At 40.3% G+C, this 26,352-nt stretch overlaps 1 protein-coding gene and 1 non-coding gene across 11 annotated transcripts in view; both read right to left on the reverse strand.

Moving 5' to 3' along the window:
- NCALD (neurocalcin delta) overlaps positions 1-26,352 on the reverse strand; it is a 443,361-nt gene that overhangs the window by 162,678 nt on the left and 254,331 nt on the right. The gene's annotated exons all lie outside the window — the stretch shown is intronic.
- On the reverse strand, positions 7,998-8,102 carry LOC114680515 (small nucleolar RNA U13). Its single transcript, XR_003732732.1, has one exon. It is a non-coding gene; the product is annotated as a small nucleolar RNA U13 (small nucleolar RNA).

Raw genomic sequence — 26,352 nt, forward strand, 5'->3', positions numbered from 1 at the left:
CAGTGGCTCTGCAAAGGTACAAAGGGTGACATAGGGAGCCTACACTCCCTGCTGGAACCAAATATCAATCAACCTCCTCACTAAAGAATACAATTAAAATGAAACAAAGTATGTTTTCCCTGCAAACATACATTCATTCAAGCCCCTGGCCTTCTATATTGCTACCCCTAAGCTCCTATATGCAAATTCAGGAGTCACCCCTGAGGGCTTCCATATTCCACAGGGATGGGTATGGATAAAGTCAAATATCTTTAGAATAAATCAAGCCGAGGAGGTGGCTTTGCCTTCCTTATGTCAATCATGGCACCAAATCAAAGAGGGTCAGGATAATGAGGAACGCTGAGGTCCCTGAGAGGGAAGCTGTCTGGGAAGCATGTGTTAGATTCGGTCTCAGAGGGCGAGGATCTCACCAATTAGTTCCAGGCTCCCTGTGGCATAAGCTGTACATATTGGCAGTAAAGTAACTGAGAACCAATTGTGTCACCCCAGGCAGTGCTAAATTAGATGTACAGTGCATCTTCAACAGCTATTAATAGTAAGGAGCCTGGAGCCAATTAGAAATATGTCCATGTAATAAGGAAATGAAGTTCTCTTAAATGTGTAAAACATCACTCTGTCATCCATAGGCAACAAACAAACAAACAAACAAACAAACAAAAAAAAACCAGCTGAAGAGCATGTTCAAATTGAACAAATATTCCTGTGAGGATCCTAGGTCTATAATAAGCCAGAGATTGAATTAAAGATGATGGTTCTTACTTCTAGATACTGGCTGATTGAAGAAAAGAAAATAGTGGTAGAAATGTATGTGAACACACAGGAGCTAAATAAGTGAATACATTTGTGGTAAGTCTTTAAGAAATGAAGAGTCCACTGCAAACTCTGGCAATTAAATACGGAACATTTAAGCAAATATGTTGCTTGGTAGGTTTTGCAATATACAGCCTGAAAAACAGAAAATGCTTTGCAGTTTAAGCTACCTATGTGCTTTTTGCTATATCAAAAGCTGATACATTACGTATATATAAAATTAGGTGCATGAAAACTTGGAACAATATCAAACGTTATGAAACTGTTAGCCAATTTAGCCAAAGTCTTCTATGCCATTTTAAAATTTTTTATTTGAGGGGAAAATATGATGTTGCAAACAACAGCCATAAAGCAAACAGGACAAGCCATAAAGCAAACAGGACAATTTCCTTTGCAAAGGAAATTGCAGGTCATGACATTAATTTTTAAAAATCTAGCCACCTTTGCAGATATGTGTGCCTATAACTCATATACGTAAACTGTATTCAAGTTTTGCAAAGAAGTTTAAAAAGTGCTGAGGTATTACTTGAAGCACAAAGATATTTTATTACACCATTTGTTACTTACGGCAAAACATCAAGATGAGTGGATATAAAAAATAATTGATTCAAATACTTGAAGAGCTACTGTTTGAAATTATTAAATTTAAAAATAGACCAACAACATACCAAAGCAAGATTAATATCTTTTAAATATTAAAAAGCATTAATTTAACACAATGATGAAGGCCTTATTAGATTCAGAGCTAGTGAAATGTAGTGAATAGGATGACGGGGTACCACAATTTCATATTTTTAGTCTTATTTATATGTCAGACTGCAGTCTTGGAGGATCTAAGCAGGCATATTCAAATTTATTTCCAAATAATCACTTTTCATCTCTTTTCTAATTTTAGTCTGCACCAATCTTTCTGATTCACTGGGTCTCTGACAGATAGCTGCAGACTGAGGGCTGCTTGGCCAATGTAATGAGACCAGCTTCTGTCACTCAGGGATGCTGTGGCCTGAAGTCGGTGAGACTCACAGGCAGGCTGTGAGAACATCACGTACATGTGTTTTTCCATCCATGACAAACACCTCTTGCTGTCCTCCTAATAGCCACCCTTCTTCCCTTCCTCTAACACAGGGTTCCTCAATCCAGGCATGAGTGACAATTGTGCTGGATACTTCTTTGTTGTAGGGGACTTTCCTGTGCATCGTAGCATATTTAGTAGCATCTCTGGCCCCTACCCATTGGATGCCAATAGCAACTCCCCTCTTCCCCCAGGTTGTGGCAATCAAAAACATCTTCAGATATTACCCAAATGTCCCTTGAATTGGCAAAAGGCAGATGCAAAATTGCCTTAGGCTGATAACCATTGTTCTTACAGAACCCTGCTTATAGTCTTGTTGTCCCCACAGTTCTGTGAGCATCCATAAGCTGTAAGAAAGGCAGCTTACATTCCAGCCAAAGAGGGTGAATCTTGACTGGTTTAGATTAATTACAGTGGTTTCATTCCCCTTCTCAGATGTTGGTTTACATATAAGCATGCAGCATAATTCTGGCCAAGGAGACATAAGAAGAAGTCTGCTAAGGGGCCCTAACGAAGGGATTCCTCACTTTAGGCTACCCCTTGGAGATATATATATCTATATATCTCTAAGGGGAGATAGATATCCACACAAATAGAGGAGATATATATATCCACATATATATATATATATCTTTATATATATATATCTCTATCTTTTTCTCTATATATCCACACAAATAAAGAAAAAGAAAGAATGGGGGGAAGTAAAAGGCGGGAGAAAGAAGTATATTTGCTCAGCATGGCTCCTGTAGCAAAGTCCCACACACTAAGTGGCTTAAGCAACAGAAATTCATTTTCTCACAGTTATGGAGGCTAGAAGTCCAAGATCAAGGTGTCAGCAGGGTTGGTTTTATCTGAGGTCTTTTCCCTTGGCTTGTAGATGTCTGTCTTCTTCCTGTGTCTTCACGTGGTCTTCCCTCTCTACATCTCTATGTCCACATTTCCTCTTCTTTTAAGGATACAAGTCATACTGGATTAGGGCCCACCCTAATGACCTCATTTTAACCTAATCACCTCTTTAAAGACCATCTCCAAATATTGTCACATGCTGAGGCTTTGGAGGTTAGGACTTCAACATATGAATTTGCAAGGAGGACAAAATTCACACATACCAAGGAGAGAAAGAAAATAAAAAAAGGAAAAGAAAAAAAAAAAAAGAAGAGGAAGAAAGGGAGAAGGTGATGTATCAGTTGGGAGTGATTTCCTCTGCAAGCGATAGACATTAACAGTTCATTAAAATAGAGCTTTGCTTTTATCACTAACATTCAGTCTAAGTATGGGTGGCGTGCTAATGTTGGTTGAATTGATAAAAAATGTCATTAAAAGCCAGTCTCTGTCACTCTGTCACCTTTGGAACTATCCTTATGTTAGTTGCCTCATGGTCACAAGATGGCTGTTGCAGTCCTAAGGCAGAAAGACAGGAAAGGGCGCTGTGCCAGTGATCTTCCTCTTACCTCTGTCCTCTTGTATAGAAGCAAAATCTTCCCCAAAGACCCCCAATCTATTTCCACTTATATCTCATTAGCCAAAACTAGAGCATGTGGCCAGCCCCAGCTGCCAGTGAATCTGGCAGAGCAAATATCTGGTTTTTCAGAACCTCTGGTAACAGGCAGCAGCAAGGGGTGGCTTGAGAGAGCTGCTGGATGAGCCCATCAAACACATTTATCCCAGGGAGGGAGAGAGACAGAAAGGAGAGAAAAAAATAGGAGGTGGCTGGGGGTAAGATGAGAAAAGAAAAAGAAAGTTATCTGTATTCATTATGAAATACCATACATAAAAAAGTAGTTTTTGTACACAGCCATCCCATGGTATTCCCCTGTCCTACTGATTGGCTATTATAATACCCAACAGCTTGCTTAAGGGTTTAGATGATTGCTCAGCTTTTGGCATAAACATATAATACGTATTTAACGATTGCCTCTAGATAAGGAGTTATATGTGCACAATAAATCATATACCCCTAGCATGTAACACAGTACTTGGCACATAGTAGGTAAGTACTAAATATCTGTTGAACAAATGAGTCAAACCAGTCCAGGTAATTGTGGGAAGAGTACACAATATCTACTCAAAAAGATATCATGAGGATTTGCTGTGAGAACTTCTTAGAAATGCAGATTTTCAGGTCTCACGCTAGACCTACTGAATCAGAACTAGACAGAGTCAATACTCTGTGGCTTAAACACCTTCCAGGGGATTTTGATGCATGCGAAAGCTTCTGAGTATGTGCATGTACACGTGTACGTGCATGCGCACGCACACACACACACACACACACACACACACACACACATACTACCCTTCATAATTTTAGGGCCATGAATATTTTATTTACTGCAGCTTCTCTTCTTCTGTGCTACATTGATCATCTGAAGACACTATTTTGTTCTATGAATCTTTAAAAATTGTGGGTTTTTTTTTGTTTTTTTGTTTTTTTTTGAGACAGAGTCTTGCTCTGTCACAGGCTGGAGTGCAGTGGTGCAATCTCGGCTCACAGCAACTTCCACCTCCTGGGTTCAAGCCATTCTTGTGTCTCAGCCTCTGGAGCAGAATAGCTGGGATTACAGGCATGTGCCACCATGTCCAGCTAATTTTTGTATTTTCTGTAGAGATGGGCTTTTGCCATGCTGGCCAGGCTGGTCTTGAACTCCTGGCCTCAAGTTATCTACTAGACTCAGCCTCCCAAAGTGCTGGGATTACAGGCATGAGCCACCATGCCCGGCTGAGGATCTTTTTAAAAATTTTAAATGTTAAATTATGAAATATTAAAATATAAAAAAGTACAGAGAAAAAACATAGCACCCATACGCACACTCCTCAGATTTAACAAATGTTAACATTTGCCATACTGGCTTGCAAGTCTTTTGAAAGTTGCTAGGCCCAGCACTGTTCTCTTCCACCCTTCCATCCTTCTCTGACAGCACGTCTCTATTCCTGAGCATCCTGACCTTTTCCTGTGGCTTCCTAAAGCCCTGGGCCAAGAGAATTCAAGCACCTGTGGAAGTGCATGTTCTCACTGGCATTCCACCAGGGGCCAAGTTACTAGTAATTTTCATTACCTGGAGCTTTAGTCCCCTTTCCCTTAAGTCCCAATGGTATATGCTGAGATGACTTTATGCTCAGACACCCATGAGAGAGGTTGGGAGCAAACTGAATTGTCAATAATATCATGTGCTTCTCATCTGAAATGCAACTCTAAATTCTTTTTTTTTTCTTAGAGATGAGGGCCTGGCTCTGTGATACAGGCTGGAGTGCAGTGGCACAGTCAGCTCACTGTAGCTTCAACTCCTGGGCTCCAGCAATCCTCCTGCCTCAGCTTCCCCTGAGTAGCTGAGATTACAGACACACACCATCATGCCCAACTAATCTTTTTTATTTTTCATAGAGACAGGGTGTCACTGTGTTGCCAAGGCTGGTCTCAAACTCCTGGCCTCAAGTGATCCTCTCGCCTCAGCCTCCCAACGTGCTGGGATTACAGGCGTGAGCCACTGCACCTGACCCTCTAAATTCTTTTGCCTTCTTAAGCTCAAGAGGAATGTTCTTTCAGATGAGACCCGCTACAGAGAGAGAAAAGAATGAAGCAAATTCAGCTAGTGGCCAGAGAGAGGGGCGTTCTTACTCTAGCAATATTGTGCAGGGTGCTTGTTCTCTTTGCACCTTTTATTCCATCTAAAGAAGGAAAGAGAATACTACCCGATTCTTAAATATAATTAGGTTTATGAAGTACTTCCACACATACTGTCCCATCGGATACTGCCATTTGATGACAACTAGTACCCTTACAGATTGTTTGTCCTGTTGCCCACTGTGTTCCCAGCATCCCAACTGTGCTTGTATACCATAGACCTCAATTAATGTTTGTTAAAGAAATGAAGGACAGGAGGATGCTTAAAGTGGCAGCTACAGAATCTCCATGAAGGGCAGAGGTGACTGTCTAGTTGGAAGGCAGGGGCAGTGCCACTCAAAACAGTTCATAGAATCAGTCTATGAACTGTTTGTTTCTTGTTGTGCACTAATTTCTTTGAGAAAGTCTTAGTTTGAAAAAATGTCAGCTGAACTAAAGAGTGAGCCCAGTAATGTATTTGATTTACATTCGGATTTAAGTTCTTTATCTCAGTGCAGACCAGTAACAAAGAGTTCTCAGGATGGATCTGCCTGTGGACCATGCTTGGAGGAGCCCTGGGCCAGAGGAGCCAACTTGAAGCTGCGTGTGCTCTGTGTGCACTTTTTATGATACTTCTTTGTACTGTGTTCATTATGGGTTACTTGGGGAAGAAGCAGATGGATGTTATGGGATGACTACAACCCTCTCCACACAAACCATCCCTATCGGTCCCATTGAAGTTCAAGGATGATACATTTCAAATACTCTTTCTTTTTCATTGATTGTAATTGTAATTGTACATCTTTATGGGGTACAGGTAATATTTTGATACAGGCATATAATGTGTCATGGTAAAAGCAGGGTAATTGGGATATTCATCACCTCCAACATTTATCATTTCTTTGTGTTGGAACATTCCAAATCTTCTCTTCTAGCTATTTGGAAATATACCGTAGATTATTGTTAACTACAGTCATCCTACTGTGCTATCGAACAATATAGAACTTATTCTTTCCATCTAACTGCATTTTGTACTCATTAACCAGCCTTTCTATATTTACCCTCCTCTGCCCCACCACTCCCAGTCTCTGGTAACTATCATCCATTCCACTCTCTACCTTCATAAGATGATCTTTTATTTACTCCCACATAGGAGGGAGTACGTGTGATATCTGTCTTTCTGTGCTTGGATTGTTTCACTAAACACAATGTTCTGCATCCATGTTGCTGCAAATGACAGAATTTTAATCTTTCTATGGCTAAATAATATTCCATTGTGTATATTTACCACATTTTCTTTATCCATGCATCTGCCAAAGAACACTTAAGTTGATTCCATATGTTGGCCACTGTGAACAATGCAGCAACAAACGTGGGAGTGCAGATATCTCCTCAACTTACTGATTTCCTTTCTTTTGGATATATACCCAGCAGTTGGATTGCTAGATCAGATGGTATTATATTCCTGTTTTTAGTTTTTTGAGGACTCTCCATCCTTTTTTCTGTAATGGCTGTACCTATTTATATTCCCACTAATTGTATGCAAGAGTTCCCCTTTCTCCATATCCTTGCCAGCATCTCAGATAATCTTTAATTGCAAGATCCTAGAGTAATACTTTTTGTTTTGCAACTAAAGCCCTTCAACTGAGAAGAATGGAAGATAGTTTTGAGAGGAAGGAGCCTCTGGCATTTGTTGGCACGTTAAAGTTGGTTGGCCTGGTTCTACTTCCATGCCAGTTTTTCTTCAAGCTCCCCCTCCACCCCGCAACATCAGGAACCTGGATCATTCTAGTTCTATTTGGGTGAGCTTAAACTGCTTTGTAAAGATTATCTAGTGCCTATCTTGGCCACCAATCCATCCCAGACCACTCTGGTGACATCAAGACAAGCAGAGCATGACAGTCTAGAACTTTCTGCATGATCATTCTAGGCCAGTGGTTCTCAGACTCTAGCAGCATTAAAATCCTCTGTAGGGCATTTAAAACACAGATCACTGACTCCATCTACTTCTAACTCAATCTGTCTAAATGCAAGACAGTTTAGAAATGTGTCTTGCATTTCTAAAAAGTTCTCAGGTGATGCAGTTGGCCTGGGACCACCCTTTGAGAACCACTCTTCCAGGTACTCAACACAGGTGACCATGGTGGGAGTGGACATTTTCCATTCCAGCCATAAGCAGTATTTTTGCCTACTTATTCCAGTAGAGACTGCAGGTTGTCACCAAATATCTGCTATCTCTTTCTTTACCGACAGAACACCAATGTTATTAACAACATACCCAGTCTTAAAAACACTACATTTTCCAGACTTCTTTCAGCTAGAGGGGTCCATGTGACACAGTTTTTATGAATAAAATGTAAGCGCATGTCACCAAGTGGGACTTCTAGAAAGTTCGTTAAAGAAGCTTGCCTGACTCTTGCTTTGTTGCTGTCTTTCACCAACAAATTTTCCACCACAAATGACTCAATTCCTTTCCCTTCTTCTTCTTCTTCTTTTTTTTCCCCCAAGTCAGGTCAGACAGGTAATGTGCCAGTGTTATAACAAGGTTCAGAGGGTGGCACATCTCACACATGCACGTGAACACCCAATTATCACACTCATGAGCTACAACAGGATCGCCTTCCCTTCCTCTTCAGTGGGATGTGGACATAATGCCTTCTAGAAGGGGTTCCTCCATCTTGAGACCACAGGTGACAAGCAAGTGCCAAGGATACCTGAGAGGACAGAGACGCCTGGGTCTCTTGCAGCATCATGGCTGTCATGCCAGCTCCAGACTCCCCATCTCTAGCCCTCTGATTATATGGGAAAGGGAAAACCCCTCATTTAATTATTTAAGCTATTGTTTGGGGGTCCATGTTATTTTTAGCCAAAGGAAATTATTAACTAAGATACCTACCATGTTAAAAACCAGTGCTAGACGTGAAGATGGAAAACATATGTTTCCTGTCCTCAAAGAGCTTTGATGTAGCTTTGAAGACAGGAAAGAGACACAGCTTCTGGGTGAACATGGGACCCAAGGAGACTTAAGGCTTATGGCAGCCAGAACACCTCCCAGGTGTCCTGAGGAGCTGTTTTGAAAATATTCAGATTGGGGAAGAGAGCATGGAGTTGAGGTATGAGGCTGAATTTAGGGATCTTAGATAAGACAGTTTAACTTCAGGCATTTACACTCATAAAAAACAGTGGCCCTTGAAAAGAAGATGCTGGGAAGCGTTCAGGTCTATAGCAGGGATGGGGAGTGGTATAAAAGGGAAAAGAGAAGGGACAAACCTTACAAAAGTTGCTATAAAGAGATTTTGGAGGTTCAATGAGGAACATGGAGTGAGACAAGCATGTGGTTTTGGTCAGGGAGGACAGTGGTTTGAAAACATTTTCAAGCCATGGAGCCCTTATCTCAGGAAAGCATCATAAGAAAAATAGCTAAAAATTGAGCTATTCTGGTTCAATAAGTTGTAGAGAACCCAGAGGCTCAGCTAACAACCTTCCCTTTCCTATGGCACCTCAGGGTCTCCATGTAGCAGCAGGGAGCTATAGGAACCAATTTATGGCGGAGAATAGGAAGGGAAAGGTGGAAAGTGAAGTGGCTTGGATACTATAAAATAATTCTGGAATGAGGAAACAAGAGCAAACTTGAAAAAAGTTTTGTCTGGAGATTTAGGAGATCTGAGCTCTAGGTGAGCTATTAACTCTCAAACAGACACAGTAAGAAGCTATTGGACCCCTCAGAAGATCCATTTCCAAGATGCTTTCCAGACCTAAAAGTGTTTGATACTAATTTTAGGGAAATAATATTTATAAAAGAAGTGGTCATGATTCCCAGAATCTATGGGTTTTATAGGGAGAGTCACATTGAAATGGTCCTGAGATTTTTAATGTTGATTGCTTTCTGCTCTTGAAAGTGAAAGTTTCTCTAACTCAGTGCCTTCTCTGTTTTCCATTTAAAGGGTAAGATTTACAATATTAACTTCAATTTTTTGCATGTATCTAGTAGTAACAAAGAAAAATGAAAGGTAAAATCCAGCCTGGAATATGTTGTTCTACAACATTGCTTCTAAGAATTTTAAGACAAGTGAATAGAATTTGGTATCTGTTTGACCCAGCAATCCCATTACTAGGTATATACCCAAAGGAATATAAATAATTCTGTTATAAACATACACGAACACGTATGTTCACTGCAGCACTAGTCACGATAGCAAAGACATGGAATCAACCCTATGCCCATCAATGATAGACTGGATAAAGAAAATGTGGTACATATATGCCATGGAATACTATGCAGCCATAAAAAGGAATGAGATTATGTCCTTTGTAGGAACATGGATGGAGTTGGAAGTTGTTTTCCTCAGCAAACTAATGCAGGAACAGAAAACTAAACACCGCATGTTCTCACTTGTAAGTGGGAGCTGAACGATGAGAACACATGGACACGTTGTGGGGGGACCAACATACACCAGGGCCTGTGAGGGATGGGGAGGGAGAGCATCAGGAAGAACAGCTAATGGATGCTGGGCTTAATACCTAGGTGATGGGATGATCTGTGCAGCAAACCACCATGTCACATGTTAATCTATGTACAAACCTGCACATCCTGCACATGTATCCCTGAACTTAAAATAAAAGTTGAAGAAAAAAAAAGAATTTGGTATCTGATTTAAAAAGCACTAGGAATTTGTAACTACCTTGGTTATTTATAAGATAAAAATTACATGTTGATTCATAGTATAAATATGGAGCTATTAATTTGTAAAGTGGTCTGTAATGAATTTTTGTCCATTATTCCTAATGTCATTCTGTAAAAGGTCTTCATTTCCCTGCTCATTTTTCAGATAGGAAATCAGAAAGACACAAAAGTAAAATTCAGTTAACACAGCTAGATGATAGTAGTAACTTGCCTGGCTGTATTAGCATAGGAACGGAAGTCTCCTGCATTCTAATCTTTCTAAAATTAGCCAACTGTGATGGAAAGAATCATTCATTCCATAAATCTGCCCTGAACAGAATTATGAGCAAGCAGAGACAAGCTAGCGCTGGCTTCTTTTATCTTTGCTGCCATGACTGGCATTGAATTTGAAAGGAAGAGCTACAGCAAAGGCAGGGGCTCTGAGCAAGGGAAGACAGTGCATTCACACTACAGACAGGGGCCCTTCCCTGTGTTTCCCCAGCCATTCACAAAATTCAGGCAGTTCTTCTACATTCAATAAAACCAATTTAAGAGGTGTTTTGTTTTGTTTTGTTTTGTTTTGTTTTGTTTCCCCAGAGACTATTCATTCAAGGTACTTTCCACATCTGATTAGCCATTCCCTTGTCACATCTGAAGAGGCCTCTGGACTGAGCAAGTACCTAAGTCCAGCTCTGCCTGGTGTTATCCAGAAAGATCAGCTACCGTGCTTTGGAGTCCGTGTCACTGAAGAGGCTTCTGAAAGAGCCAAACGAGTGTCACAGGCCTGGGCATCAGTCTCTACCCTGCAAAGGAAAATTCTCACTTGATCTGGGATTGTCTCCCTCAGCTCTCTAATGTCCTGAAGCACTCCTTAGATGAAGCAGAACCCAGGTGACTCCTGTGTCAATGCACTTCCAAGACACTAGGAGATGGCTGATGTCACCAGCCATCTCCTGCTCGCCTGCTGTGTAAATGAACCTAACATAGAACAAATTGCTTCTTAACAGGTTTTATTTTTTGTAAGTAAATGATGAGAGAAAAAGAGAACAAGTTTGTGCAGAGCCCATGAGGGGAAAAAGATCACTATACACTTATTTAAAGAAGAATTTGTGTGAAGTTAATGTTTCCTGAATGCAAGGCTACCTGGGAAAGGAAAGGATCTGCAAATCTAAAGGCTGTTGGGGGCTCTTGGATGTTTTCACAAAATAAAACAAAAACAATGACAAAACCCCGCAAAAGTTACTATATCTTGAGCCATAATCAGGTTGAAGATATAAGAACATTTGTAAAGACCTGGAACAACTTTTACCTATGTTGTATGTTTACTTTCTCATGATGCATCCTTTCATCACATCATTTTCAATGACTATGTATGAAGCAGAGGGTAGAAGATACGCTCTTCTGATTTTTTTAAACTTAGATCTTTGGAAGGAAGATAAATCTATAAACATAAAACATAGCACCTTTAATGAAAGCAGCAGTAACAATAATCAGTCCAGTTCCAAGGTTAGAAAGTCATTTAATGAGAAGACCCAGATCAACAGCTGTCCAGTTGGATCCAGCAGGGTGTTACTAGGGTTTACTCAAGAAAGGAAAAGTTTCATGGCCAAACGCATTTCAGAAAATATTGGACTAAATGTTCTGTGTTTTCTATTTTTGTTTTTGTTTTACTTCAAGGCAACTGAAAGCCTTATCAATGTTTCAACATGTTTAGTAAATCTCAAAGCAGAGATAAAATATAAAGCATTTCCCAAATTTGTTTGATCATAAAAACCTGTTATTCCTGGAGAATCTTATGAGATTAGGTTCTTTAGCTTACATTTTGGGAAATGCTGAACTAGATTATAAGACAAATCTATAAATTTCTGTAAGGAAGAAAGAGAGTGAGGGAGAAAAGAAGTGAAGAAATAACAAAATGCAAAATCTTAGCTCACCTAAAGTTGCAAGCATCTTATGAAATCACTGTTCATACAATATTTCTAGACGTAAAGAGAGAGGGAAGTGTATGGCATTCTCATTAAATTAAAAAAAAAAAAAATAGTAAGTGTGACGAAAGCACTTAGCATTGTCACCCATAACTCTCTTGTCTGCCCTAGCTCTCTTGTTTATCATATTTACTTTTGAAACTAAAAACTAAATATAAATAAATATACTAAAAATTAAAATAAATGATGGCAATACAATGTTAAGGTTATGAATAATCAAACTCTGTCTTGGATTTGCCCCCTGAGAACTGACTGGACCCACCCATACTCCATATCTGCCTCTGCACACAGGCAGACTGCAAACACCCATTAGTATTCTCAGCAGCCACTCGAGACCTCCTGGATCCTTTGGGTTAGCATTGATCACACCAGGCACCAGGCTAAGCACTTAGAGTACACTATCTCATTTAATCTTTACAACAACTCCATGAAGCTGGGGTATTGATTTTATTGTATGGTACTATGGTCTCAATATGTCCTTCTGAAATTTATATTAAACCCTAATTTCCATCATAGCGATATTAAGAGATGGGGCATTTTGAGAGGTGATTAAGTCATGATGGCTCTGCCTTAATGAATGGGACTAGTGCCCTTATAAAACAGGGTGAAGGGCACATTCTTGCCCCTTCTACCATACGAGGACAATTCACCCCTTCCACCATGTGAAGATGCAGTGAGAATGAGGAACAGGCTTTCACCTCACTGAATCTTCTGGCATCTTGAACTTGAACTTCCCAGCCTCCATAACCATGAGCAATAATTTTCTATTATCTGTAAATTACCCAGTCTAAGGGATTTTGTTATGGCAGCCTGAATGGACTGAGACGCATGGATAAGGAAGTGTGAATTCAGCAGACAGGCATTAACTTTCTCAAGGGAGTTATATTTGCCAGTCTGGAGCTCCTTCTCTGATACACTGTACTATGTTCTTTTCACTTCCTTATTCTCCTAACTCCTTTTATGTCCACCTCTGAACTTCTGGCCTCTGTGATGCCATTGGTCTCTCAGACCTCAGGCTGGTCTTGGCCTTTCAACCTTGCCTTTCACTATCAGATGCAGGTGTGTCTGTCCTGAAACCCAGCTCTGGCTCTGGCAAACCAGCTGACCTCAATCATGTGGCTGGAACCTTCTTCAGAACAATGGAGGCCAGGGCGTGTGACTCACTTCCATTCAGTCTCTATCTTTGGGGCAGATCCACCATGAGACATAACTTACCAGAAATCCAGTTACAAGGAGAAATGAGTATTGAAGACTAAGAAACGCATTTTGCAGCAGGCCCTCGCTGTACTGCGGCAGTGTCCATACATAGGGCAGCTGGAACAGAGGTCACAAGCTCAGAAGCTTCTCTGAGGCGCGCAGGAAATTTAAGTAGATACTATGGTCTGCACTGGTGGGGACTGTGGAAATTGGAGAGCAGGTGCCTCATCTAAACAGCTGATTGTTGCTCAGCTGTTGTTGCCATATTGGGAATTCGAGCCTAATGATATCTGGTATTCCTATTTTCAAAAGAAGTCAGGAAATGCAGATTTCTACGTAAATTTTTCAAACTTCTGAATTGTGTATGGGCCATACAAAATACAATTGCAGGCCAGTGAACACCCTCTGATCCAGAATAACGATTTGCGAGACAAGTTGTTTGTGAGGCAGCATTACATAGTAGTTAAAAGCACACAATTTTTGAGCCAGACTGCCCATGTCCAAACCCTGGTCCCATCACTCACTAGCTTTCATTTCACTTCTCTTTGTTTCAGCTTCCTCATCTGTAAAATAAAAATAATATCAGTACCTACCTCATAGGGTTTCATGAGCATTAAATAAATTAAAACCCATAAAATGCTTTCAATACTATCAGGCATTAAGTTACAGGGTAAATAAGTGTTTAAAACAAAAGTTCAAAGATAATAAACAAGAAAACAGAAAACCTGACAGGCCAGCTTTGGAACCTTCTGGATGGCAGATCTATTAACATTTCTCCCTTTGGCTGGGATGAAAAGACATTTGGGAACAAAAGATCCCATAAAAATGAATGAGAAGAAGTGAAACACCTTCATTATGGCAATTTTGGTGTCAGAGCCTAAAAGATAGAGGGATCAAAATATTACAGTACTAAAATCTGATGGTTTCAGGTAGCAATGAGATTTAAGCTTATTACAATGTATTTATTTCTGGTGTTAATAACCCTTTACAAGACCTGGGCAATTTTGAAAGAAGAAAAGAAAATGGTTCTCCCTGTGGACAAGAAGAAACAAATGACTATTTAATTTTCTAATTTGGAGTGAACTAAGTTGATCCCTAGGTTTTTGCTGGGGGGGCCAGGGCGGGGGAGTCCAGTGGAAAGCAATTGCTAGAGAGTGGGGCTTGTTCTTTGCTAACAGAAAAGGTGCAGAGTGTGGAATGAAAACTCAATAGCCTCCTCTCTTCTCAAGAGACAATAGACTTCCATCTGTGTAAACCTCCCCAGGGGACCCTGCTTACCCCCATTTCCATTTACTCTCCTTTCCACCAACCTAGGGTGACATTAAGAAAACCAAACCCATTTGAAACACAAACTCTTACACGTCGAAAGTCAGGGGAAAAGCCTGGTTGACCTGTAAGCCACTGCATGAGGCACAAAGATGCAAAAAGGAACTTTCAGGAACAACTGCTGCTCCGAGGACTCTATGCCAGATATAACATCTGCTTTGGCATGAAAGCAGGCTGGAGACCCCTAAGAGGAGGAATATAAAGTATGTTTAAAATGCGAAACCTGGCCAGGCATGGTGGCTCACACCTGTAATCCCAGCACTTTGGGAGGCCGAGGTGGGTGGATCATGAGGTCAGCAGATCAAGACCATCCTGGCTAAAACGGTGAAACCCCATCTCTACTAAAAATGCAAAAAATTAGCCGGGCGTGGTGGCGGGCGCCTGTAGTCCCAGCTACTAGGGAGGCTGAGGCAGGAGAATGGCGTGAACCCAGGAGGCAGAGCTTACAGTGAGCCGAGATCGCGCCACTGCACTCCAGCCTGGGCTACTGAGTGAGACTCCGTCTCAAAAAAATAATAATAATAATAAATAAAAATATATTTAAAAAAATGTGAAACCTTTAGTTCTACTTGCTCTTTACTCAGAAAGGCGAGAGTATTCCCTTGTGCCAATGAAGTCTCTCTGAGTCGTTTGCACTATTGGCAGCGGGAACTGCCGGGGGTAGCTACTAGGGTCTGCGCTTGAAGTGTGCACCAGCTGCTGCCCTGGAGGTGAGTGTTGGTCCCTGCATAAGAGCAGCCGCCTTTAAACAGATCAAATGAGTCTCATGATGACAGCTGTCTCACTCTACTTTCAATCTGGTTTTAATTTGGTTACTTGCAACCTAAGACACTAAACAGTATTTTAGGGATGAATTGCATTCCTGAAGCGCATGGGTCAGAAAGCTCCTACATTCACTTTTACCGTCCCTGTACTTTTTCTCTCCCACTTGCTGCCTTTCCACTTCCCCTCATTTCCTGCATTCTTAATATTCTATTGTCAGATTTTCCTGTTCTTGACAGCAAGTCTTTCCTTTTTCTTGATGCTTTATTCCTTCTCGCATAAGACCAGAAATTGATCAATACCTCATTTAAGTTCCAAACTGTATTTTACTGCTGAATAAACATATAGTTTTCCTAGACTCCCATGAAAAAAAAAAAATGGGACTTACACTTAAATTCAGGGCTAGCACATCAATTATCCCAAAGTATAACAACATATTTTGATATAACATCATATAGCTTTAAAAAAAAATTTCATAAAGTAACAGAGTAAGATTGGGCATCTGAATCACATGTTTAGGAACTTGCAACATTCATTCATCTTACACGATAAACCTCAACGAGTATCTACAGGTAGCATGCACTATTAGGTACTGGGGATACTGAGATCAATAATGCCATTGTGTTGGTCCAACTGGGGAAGACTGGCATGCCCACACAAATATAGCAGCGAGGGCAGGGTTGGGTTAGAAGTGAGCACAGTGCTTGGACATATGGGTGAGAGCCTCCTGATGAGGTTGCTGGGGAGGAAGAGGAATGGAGGGAAGAAGAAGAGGAGTCAGAAAAGACACAGGGGAACAAACATGAAGAATGAACAAGTGTCAGGTAGTCAGACGGGACCAGTATCCCTAACAGGAAGAAGAGTAGTTGCAAGTAATGGAGAGGGAGCACACCCTCTTCTCTTCCAGACACTTAGGAGAATAATACCCCATCCCCCTTGCTTTTGGATAGGACTATATGACTAACTCTAGCCAATGAGTTGTGAGCAGAAGTGATATTTGTCACTTCCAGGCCAGAGCACTTGATTGCTGATGTGAGATCCCTCAGTCTTACCTTCTCCCGGAAGTGAATCATCATAGGATGAGAGGCAGCCTAGAATGTTGAGTGTACATCTAAATGAGCAACTCCAGAGAGTCATTTGTACCCACAGAGGATTTCATGTGAGTGAGAAATAAACTTTAGTTTCAATAAACCACTGAGACTTGGGGGACTGTTTGTTAGAGCAGCATAATATAGTCAATCCTGATAGAAATGGCTACATTTAAAGACATGGATATACTCAAGAAATAAATCTCAAGTTTAGAGGGGATGATAATAAGAATTTGCAATGATCATCGCACATCTTGATAGAGATGCATCAGGGCCTCATATGGAAGGTAGAGTACAAGTACATAGGTGGAAAATGACATTATGGGTGTAGAGAAAACATGAAACCTAAGAAATAAATCAGAGGGAGTAGGGATGATCCCCAGAACCAACAATGAGGGGCCAGAAAGACAGAAATAAAAGACAGCGATGTCTTAGAAGCTCAATCTCTTAACATATCTACTGTATTATTGATGTCATGTTATTTGCTTCTAATTATAAAGTCTTAGTAATCATTTTCCCTTCCTTTATTTGAAGTCCAGAGATGATCAAATAGAGATATCTTCACGAACACTCATACTTCTTGCTGTGACACCCTCAGGGTTTAACCTCAGGCTGTCAGTGGGTTTCAGACTCACCTCTGCAGGACACCAGGGGTTCCCTGGAGGCAGCTTTGGAAGAGGAAAAGATGAAGAATGGGATCTAAGTCCCAACCCTGGATCAACTACAGCAGCTCTGATCTTGCATGTTTCTTGTTTTGTTTGTTTTTGTTTGGTTTGGTTTGGTCCTTTTTAAGACAGGGTCTTGCTCTGTCACCCAGGCTGGAGTGCAATGGTATAATCTTGACTCACTGCAACCTCTACCTCCCAAGCTCACATAATTCTCCCACTTCAGCCCCCAGAGTGGCTTGGACCACACGCACATGCCACCATGCCTGGATAACTTTTATATTTTTCATTGAGATGAGGTTTCTCTATGTTGCCCAGGCTGGCCTTGAATTCCTGACCCCAAGCCATCTGTCGATCTTAGCCTCTCAAAGTGCAAAGACTCCTTTACTGTCATTTTTTACTTGTCTGAGCCACCACGCCCAGCCTGATCTTACATGTTTCTACATGGGCTTATGTGTAAGATTTTATTTGAAGAAATGGTGCTGCTATTAAGAAAAAAAAAAAAAAAGAAAACTGCTAGTCTAAGTGAACTAAAATATCAGTACTTATTTACATAAATATGAAAACTTATGGTATACTTAATGAGCCAATAAAATATCTTCTGTGGTAGAAAATCCTCCTCCTTAGCAAGGTATAAAGGAGTCCCTGGAATTCAGGCTCATCCTACTTACCCAGCTCCATAGCTTGCTGCTTTCCACAAAGCCAGACCCAATCGCCAAATGCATCATAGCCATTCACAGTGCCACATCATGACACATACAGGTTGCTTATGATGTCCTGACTCCTTCCACTCCTCGCAAATTGCTGCCTCTCCATTAGGAGCCATTCAGATGCCCACCTTCGATAGAGCCTTATCTACTTTGACTCTCTCCCCACTCTTCAGGGAAACTATTCCTTCCAGTGTGCGTACACTCACAGCACCTCACTAATACCTCTGGTATATTATATATGTGACTCTCTTCCCCACCATGCTGTGAGCTCTTTTACCTCTAATCAATCCCAAGTGTCCACTGAGTAAATAAATGAAGATAATTCCAAAATTGCTTGTGAACTAAGCATTGCTACCATAAGGCTGTATCATAGCAACATAGTGAATAAATAATAGGATGTTAAGATTTGCTTCAAATTTTAACTTTTTCTGAGTATATAACACTGTCCATCTTCCTCCTCTAACTCTGTCTCCTTTTAGGATAGGGAAGGAAGTTCTTTTGATTGAGATAGTTTCAATAAGACCTATTTGGGAGCACAATTTCTCAGTTTCTCTTTGGCATGAATTTCCAGCATGGTTCCCATCCCCAACACAGTCTAACACTGACACAGCCAAGAAGACACAGATGCACATATCTACTCACTCAAAGGCATTCTGACTTCTCTCTCCCACAGAACTCTGACTTTTTACTGAGTTTAGTCTTCAAGTATAAAGCCCAAAGAAATAATATAATAGGGGCTTCAGACTTCTTTGCTAATCCCATTGATCCTACTAGCACACCTCCAGACAGCACCTTCGATTTGCTCTGCTATCTCCAGAGGAAAAGAAGGCAGAGATTTGCATGCAGAAGAGGACAGCAAGTCAAAGTGTGGTGATGGTTGAAGCAGGGGGAGATGTCAAGTCAATGGAAGTAAAAGAGGGAGAACAAGATAGAGTTCTTTCTTCTTTCAGCATCAATAATTAATCCAGCTTCGGAGAGTTTTGGGGGAAACTATAAGTTAATTAAATTAAAACAATTAATAAGTTGGCCAACCTGTTTTGGTTAGCCCAAGACTTTCTTGGATTTAGCACTGAGTATTCCACATCCCAGAAAACCCGTTAGCCCCAGGCAAACCAGTTCGCCATAGCAATGCGATATAAAATATTTCCTGACAACTTAGCAAAGATACAAATATGTACTTATAATACCTAGTGTTAGCAAGGATGCGGAGTAATGAGCACTGACATTGTCAATGGGATAGACATTGAATCAGTGTTTTTGGAGAGCAATTTGGTTAAAACAACAAAACAAAACCCTTACTAACATATATACAAACTTCATGTTAAAAATGGCAAATTAAATACACCTATTAGTATCGTTTCCCAGTCAAAACTCTAATAAAACAACAGTAAAAGAATGTAAAAATGTAAATACACACATAAAAGAGGATGAAGAAGAGACAACATCAGAAGAGAGATATCAACAAATTTTCAGAAAATGGAAAGCAGTTTCACACGTGGTTGGATTTACAGAGTGGAATAAAACTGAAATTAACCATCTGCAGTGATTGAAGTCAATGATTTGCCCTTCAAAAGCCAGAAAAATCTCAGGAATGACAGGCACCAGATCCCTCTGAAAATAAAGGTGAGAGGTGGAACTGAAAATAAGAAGGGTGATAAAAAGGTAGTTAGAAAGCATTTTTGTTCCAACGCACTCTTCTCTACCCCGCAGTTAGGCGACTTCCTCCCCTATCCCAAACTGATACTGGAGGTTTACTTACAAGAGGCTGAACCAGAGAGGTTCTGAACAAAAGGCACAGCAGGGAGTGGGAGTAAGACCAGAGACTGAAAATGGGATTCACAGTTCCCATCCTGTACTCAGCATCTAGAATGTCAGCAGTCTGGCAAAATATTGGAGGATTTCTCTTGGAAGAAATAGAATAGCCCTAGGGAAAAGTCTACAGTACAGATATTTATGGGTTCCTCAACAAAATGAACAAGTGTCTGGATGATAGCCCCAATGAGAATCCCAAGGAGCTCCATTCCTGCACACAGAGCTTCCAATGAACTTGTTAGTATTGTGCACTTAATTATGAATGGAAAACAGAATGACCAGATATTTGAGAACAATCTCCAATGAAAGACATGCAACAAAACAAGAGGAGAAATGAACTTGGAAGAAACAAAAAATGTCAGAGGCAGAAAAAATTTAACAATTGTGATGGTTAATCTTGATTGGATTGAAGGATGCAAAGTATCATTTCTGGGTATGTCTGTGAAGCTGTTGCCAAAGGAGATTAACATTTGAGTCAGTGGACTGGGAGAGGCAGACCCACCCTCAATCTGGGTGGGCACCATCTAATCCGCTGCCAGCATGGCTAGAATAAAGCAGGCAGAAGTTGGAAGGACTAGGCTTGCTGAGTCTTCCGGCCTCCATCTTTCTCCCGTGCTGGATGCTTCCTGCCTTCGAACATCAGACTTCTAGTTGTTCAGCTTTTGGACTCTTGGACTTACACCAGTGATTTGCCAGGGGCTCTTGGGCCTTCAGCCACAGACTGAAGATTGTGCTGTCGGCTTCCTTACTTTTCAAGTTTTGGGACTCAGACTGGCTTCCTTGCTCCTCAGCTTGCAGATGGCCTATTGTGGGACTTCACTTTGTGATCATGTGAGTCAATTCTCTCAATAAACTCCCCTTCATATATACATATATCCTTTTAATTCTGTCCCTCTAGAGAACCCTGAGTAATATGATGATAATTAATAGCCTCAGAAAGGCATAAGATACTATATCCATGACCAAGAATAGGAGGCTAGATAAAGACCCCTTAGCAAATTAACAAAGAGATTCTAGAAGCTAAATGCATGATAACAGAGATTTTTTAAGTTTAATAAACAATTTTGGAGACACAATTTAAGAAATCTTCCTACACATAGTATAAAAAGAAAGAAAAGAAGTGTGAGGAAGAAGAACAGAGAGAAAGGATAAGAAGAGTAGTGCATTAAACCAAGATGTCCTTGTTCTACTATGAACAATAGAAATTCTGGAAGAGAAACTATCAGCATGTTCCCAAAACGGTAATATAAGAACATTTCCCAAAACAAAGGGCATGAGCTTCCAGACTAAATGTGCCCATGTGCCCAAAGGCCTGGCACAATAATTTTTAAAAGACCCCAATAGGGCATATCATTGTGAAATTTTTAGAATGTCAGAGATAAAGAGTAGATTCAAAAGTTTCTAGAGATACATGACTGGTTATTATTTTTTAAAGGCTTAGAAATCAGAATTGTAGTTTTGAAACTTTTCAAAAGCAGCATTGTACTTAAGAAGACCATGGATCATTGTCTTCAAAATGTTAAGAGGAAATGATTTCCAGTGAAGAATTGTATTCCAAGCTAATACTGAAATCAAGAACTGGACCATGGTAAATATCTTTTCATATATCTTTTCATACATGCAAGTATTAAAACTTACCTCCAATGCACGCTTTCTTAAGCTGCTGCCTCAGGAAACTACCGGAGGTTAAGTTCTATAAAAACAAGGATTAAAACTTGGAAAGATGAGGACCTGAAGGCCATGGAGGACATCCAACACAAGAAACAGGGGAATCCTCCCAAGGTGATGATGAAGTGGATTCTCAGAACAAAAGTGTGTTGTAGGTTTAGAGAATAATCACTCCTGACTGACACAGGAGAGCAGAGAGTTCCATAAACACATCTCTAAGAAACACACAAGAAACCACTAAAGCACCAGAAATGTTGACCCTTACTGAGAAAATTGTTCTTCTCTCTTGGAGCTATAGCCATTGGCAATTAAGTCCAGGAGAATAAAAATGTTGTACAAGAAAGGAAACGCAATCACCACATGTATCCATGTGGCTCATATGTTAGCTATAATGAGTCAACCATAATGACATAAACAGTGAATACTGTTTTAACCCATAATTGTGATAGTATTATATTGGGAAGATGGGAGAAAAAGAAGGTGTGCACTGGAGAATTGAGGGAGAGCAGGGGAATGGGGGAATGAGAGGAGCTAAATCATCATCTTCCATTATAAGGAGATTGTGTCAAAATTGAAAAATCAAGAAACAGCAGTATATGCAGATTGTTTAGAAATATGGAAGCAATTGTGAGCTATAATTGCTTGTACTGGCCTCTGAAAGCTGAATGTTAAATTTTTAGAAATTTTATAAGCTGGTTGTTAAACACAGTCATTATTTAGAATTAAATTATATAAGCTTATGGTTAAATAAATTATATTTAAAAGCCAAGGTAATACATTTAAAAACTCATCACTCCTCTAGAATTGGAAAAGCAAGGAAAGGATTCTCCCCTGGAGTCTCCAGAGGGAACCAGCCCTGTCTACACACTGATTTCAGCTCAGCATGTCTGTTGAGACTTCTGACCCCTGGAATTGTAAGATAGTAAATCTGTGTTACTTCAAGTCATTAAGTTTGTAGTAATTTGTTATACTAGCAAAAGAAAACTAATACGGGCAACTTTGTTCCTCTTGATTTGGGTTGTCAGTGGGGCTGAAGGGGAGGAAACTGAGAGACCCCTGACCCAGGGGAAGTTAACTGTGGAGCTCACTAGATTCCTGCCACCCTCCGAGTCAGTGGGGTTTCTCAGCTTACACTGGGAGAGCCCACTGTGGCTCTAGCCATCAGACCACACTACATACAGAACTGCTAAAAACAGGGGTGGAACACACAGGTAGGAGGAGCTGTGGGAACAAAGACCTCATGAAAAACCTGGAAGACATAGTCTGAGCAAACCAAAGTCAATATGTTAAGCCCATATGCGTGATATTAAAAAAAAAAAAGCAAAAACCAAACAGCTCACCAAAGTATACAAGTGCCCTACCTCAAGAAAAGTAAACATGAAAATTGCAGTCTTTTAAAAGAACAAATACATCCAATGGTAACGAATCATTAGACAGCTCTGTGTTGAGCACCTGCTATAATGTTTCTATTGTGTTCTCTCATATGTTGTTGCATTTCTCGTACCTATGATCCCATCTGAGACCCTATGCATTTGTAAGATAGGAAGGCAGATGAGAAAATTAGTGTTCAGCAAAAGTAGGTGCCTTGTCGACACAAGTTAGCTGTTAAGGTTGCGTGTGTTCCCAGGTCTCGACGTCATGTCCAGGTACTATTTACCTTTTCACTGCACAGTGCTGCAGTAAATAGAAGATACATTTCCTTGCCCTCAGGGAGTTTGTAATCATTTATATCACAATTATATAACTGTCATTTAAAATAATAATAATAATTCCACAAATCTGCAAAAGGATTCATCACCAGGCTGCCCTTAAGTAGCAAACAAAACGGTTGCATTCCATGATACCACCAAGTATTCATGCACAGGTTTTAAACTATCACGTCTGACAAAGAATTAGAAGTTACTGTGCCTTAAAATCAATCCAAAACAAACGATTGACTTTCACAGATATTACAATATAAGTTAATGAAGAAATGAATAAAACTATAAAAATTTGTTTTAGTTGCAGTTTTTCAGGAACACTGTTTTTTATATAAAGTAAATCTACACGATAATTAATAAACTACTTACGGCAATTGTGATATTTTCTAGGACTTACAGGATTTCCCTTAATCAAGTCTGAGGCTACAGGCATAACGTTTTTTTAGAAGCTGGTTCCAAATGAATGGTGTTTTAATTATGATCCATGAAGCCTCCTTAGTATTAATCTTTCAAAGTCTTGTACAAAAGTTAGAAAATGTTTAGCATGTGCTTCACTTTGCTATGCTTTTTTCTAAAAGCAAACTATTCAAATTACAAGCAAATAGTAACTAGTGATTAATATCTAATAGCATAATAAAGGAGGCAGTCAATTTTAACTAAAATTTTAAAAAATGACAAATATCCAAGTACAGCTGTGTACATTTCTCACTGACTTTGATTGCTGCCATTTATCATTTAATCTCATGCTAGTTTTCTCTAACAGGGACAAATAGAAAATCCCTCCCTCATTTGGGGAAGAGTCAAAGTTAGGTCACATGCCCTGTCCTTGGCTCCCTGGGATAAGTGCTATGTGACTAAAGAAAAGTTTTTCCAGCTTTCTCTGACAGCTCACTCCCTTTTAAAAAGGCATTATTAATAACACACATTTGTTAGCACTTATTAAGCACTGACTGTCTCCCAAGTACTCTGCTACAAACTTTTTCATATTATTTCATTCAATTTTCACAACGACCCAAATGAATCAGGAGTTTCTGTCATCTTCAGACGTGAAGACCCAGGAAGAAAAGTCAAGTGTGTGAGTCCTCACAGCTACTGAACGATGGTTCTGAAATCAAATCCAAGCAAGCTGACCCCGGAGCCTGTTTCTCCACACTGTGTGCTCACTTCCTTAGAACTCCCACCCAGCTCCCAAACCTCCTCCTCACTCCATCACCTTCTCATTCCCTTTCATCTGGGAATCATTCTCACGGTGCGAGGGGTGGTATGGAGGAAGATCGGAGCCTATCTCATCTGTGACTATTTTCTTACCAACCTTGGGGTTTTTCTTTGATCAACTAGATTTACCCACTCAATCCAGATATTGGTTCTGTAACTGTAGGGATGAGGTTTCTTTCCATTTGCCAACTTGGCCTCTGCCAAAGTCTTGCTTTCAATTTTTAAAAAAGATTGTATCACCTCTATCCCCTTCCCTTTCTTTTTGAAATGTTTTAAACCATGTTTCTCACTTTTTTTTTTAACCCAGGCTTCCTCTATCATCATCTGCCTTCTCCCACCAGCCAGGGGGATTTAGGCTGGCATTCCATTCTGTGGTTGGTATTCTTAAAATAATAGGGGATTGGAAATTTAGAGATGCTTCCATGGGAGGGCAGGTCTCCATTCCTGCGTTGAATGAAATTCACTTCCTTATCATTCCATGTATTAATATCATATCAGGTAACCATTAACTGCTTTGAAAAACACAAAAGCACGCTGAGAGGCTAGAAAGCTATGGGTGAGAGTGGGGAGGACTATTTCAGACAGAGGGGTAGAGGAAGGGCTCTCTGAGGCAGTGACATTTGACAAAAATCTGGATGAAATGCGGGAGTGAGTCATGTGACCATTGGGGGAAGACTTACTTGGCAAGAAACGGCAAACCAGGGTTGTGGTTTAAGCACTTAGGGAGGGGAGCTTTCAAAAAATGCTGACGCCGGCTTTGCATCCCTGAGCAATGAACTGAGAATTCCAAGGGGATGGGCCCCGGGCATTAGTGTTTTTTTAAATCTCCCCACGTGATTCTAACATGCAACAGAAGAGAGAACTAAACTACATTAACCAACCATCAGAACAGCACCTTGTAATCAGATAGTATATACTTTCCCAAGCATTTATATGTCCTGTATATAATTCCAATTAAGCTCAATCAATCTATAAGACACTTAAAGCAAATCTACTTACTGCAATAGGGTGGCTCAGAGAACATAAAACGTTCCACTTCAAGTCGCCTGTGGAGTGGCGAGTTCCAGTTTCCTTCCAAGAGGCTAAGTGTGTGCAAATGTGTCTACTCGACACACAAGGATATCAACAACCAACAACAAAGCGCGACCATGACCTACAAAAGCCACAGTGCATGTGAGGGTGATGGAATGCCAGTGCTGATGAGGGCTAGTGGGATTAATTATGGATGCCTCCATGGAAAAGTAGAATCTTAAATGCTGACAGAGGAAAGGAGAGAGATCTGGAGAGAGAGAGGTGAGACAAGCATTTTAAGGTAACAACAAACAGCATCTTCATAAAGACTTGACAAGAAAAGCCATATTTTATATGATCTGATAGGATTGTTCCAATTTTCTTTCTTTCTTTTTTTCTTTTTCTTTTCCTTTTTTTTTTTTTTTTTTTTGAGACAGAGTTTCCCTCTTCTTGCCCAGGCTGGAGTGCAATGGCATGATCTTGGCTCACTGCATCCTCTGCCCCCCGGGTTAAAGTCTTTCTCCCGTATCAGTCTCCTGAGTAACTGAAATTACAGGTGCCCACCACTACACCCGACTAGTTTTTGGTATTTTTAGTACAGACAGGGTTTCACCATGTTGACTAGGCTGGTCTCGAACTCCTGACCTCAGGTGATCCACCCACTTCAGCCTCCCAAAGTGCTGGGATTACAGGTGTGAGCCACCATGCCCGGCCGGATTGTTCCAATTTTCTAGAAGGACAAAGAGTACTTGTAATCTTTATCTATCTTAAATGAAGGACTCAACATAGATTTGTTCATGAGTTTATAACAGACTGGTTAGAATGGTATTTTAATTATAATAAGTGCTCTCATCAGCAGATGGGACAGTTCAAGGACTCAACAAGAAGGGGGTTCTAGTTTCTCCCTGATCATGGACAGATATGCACACAAGAGCATCTAAGACTATGTGTATAAATATTCTACATCCAGAATAAGAGAGATTTTGAATGATGAAAACTCACATGTTTCTAATTTCATTGTAGCCAAAGACATATTTATTATTATTCCCAATTTTATACCAAAG

This window comes from Macaca mulatta, chromosome 8 (assembly GCF_049350105.2).
Source record: "Macaca mulatta isolate MMU2019108-1 chromosome 8, T2T-MMU8v2.0, whole genome shotgun sequence".
NCBI lineage: Eukaryota > Metazoa > Chordata > Mammalia > Primates > Cercopithecidae > Macaca > Macaca mulatta.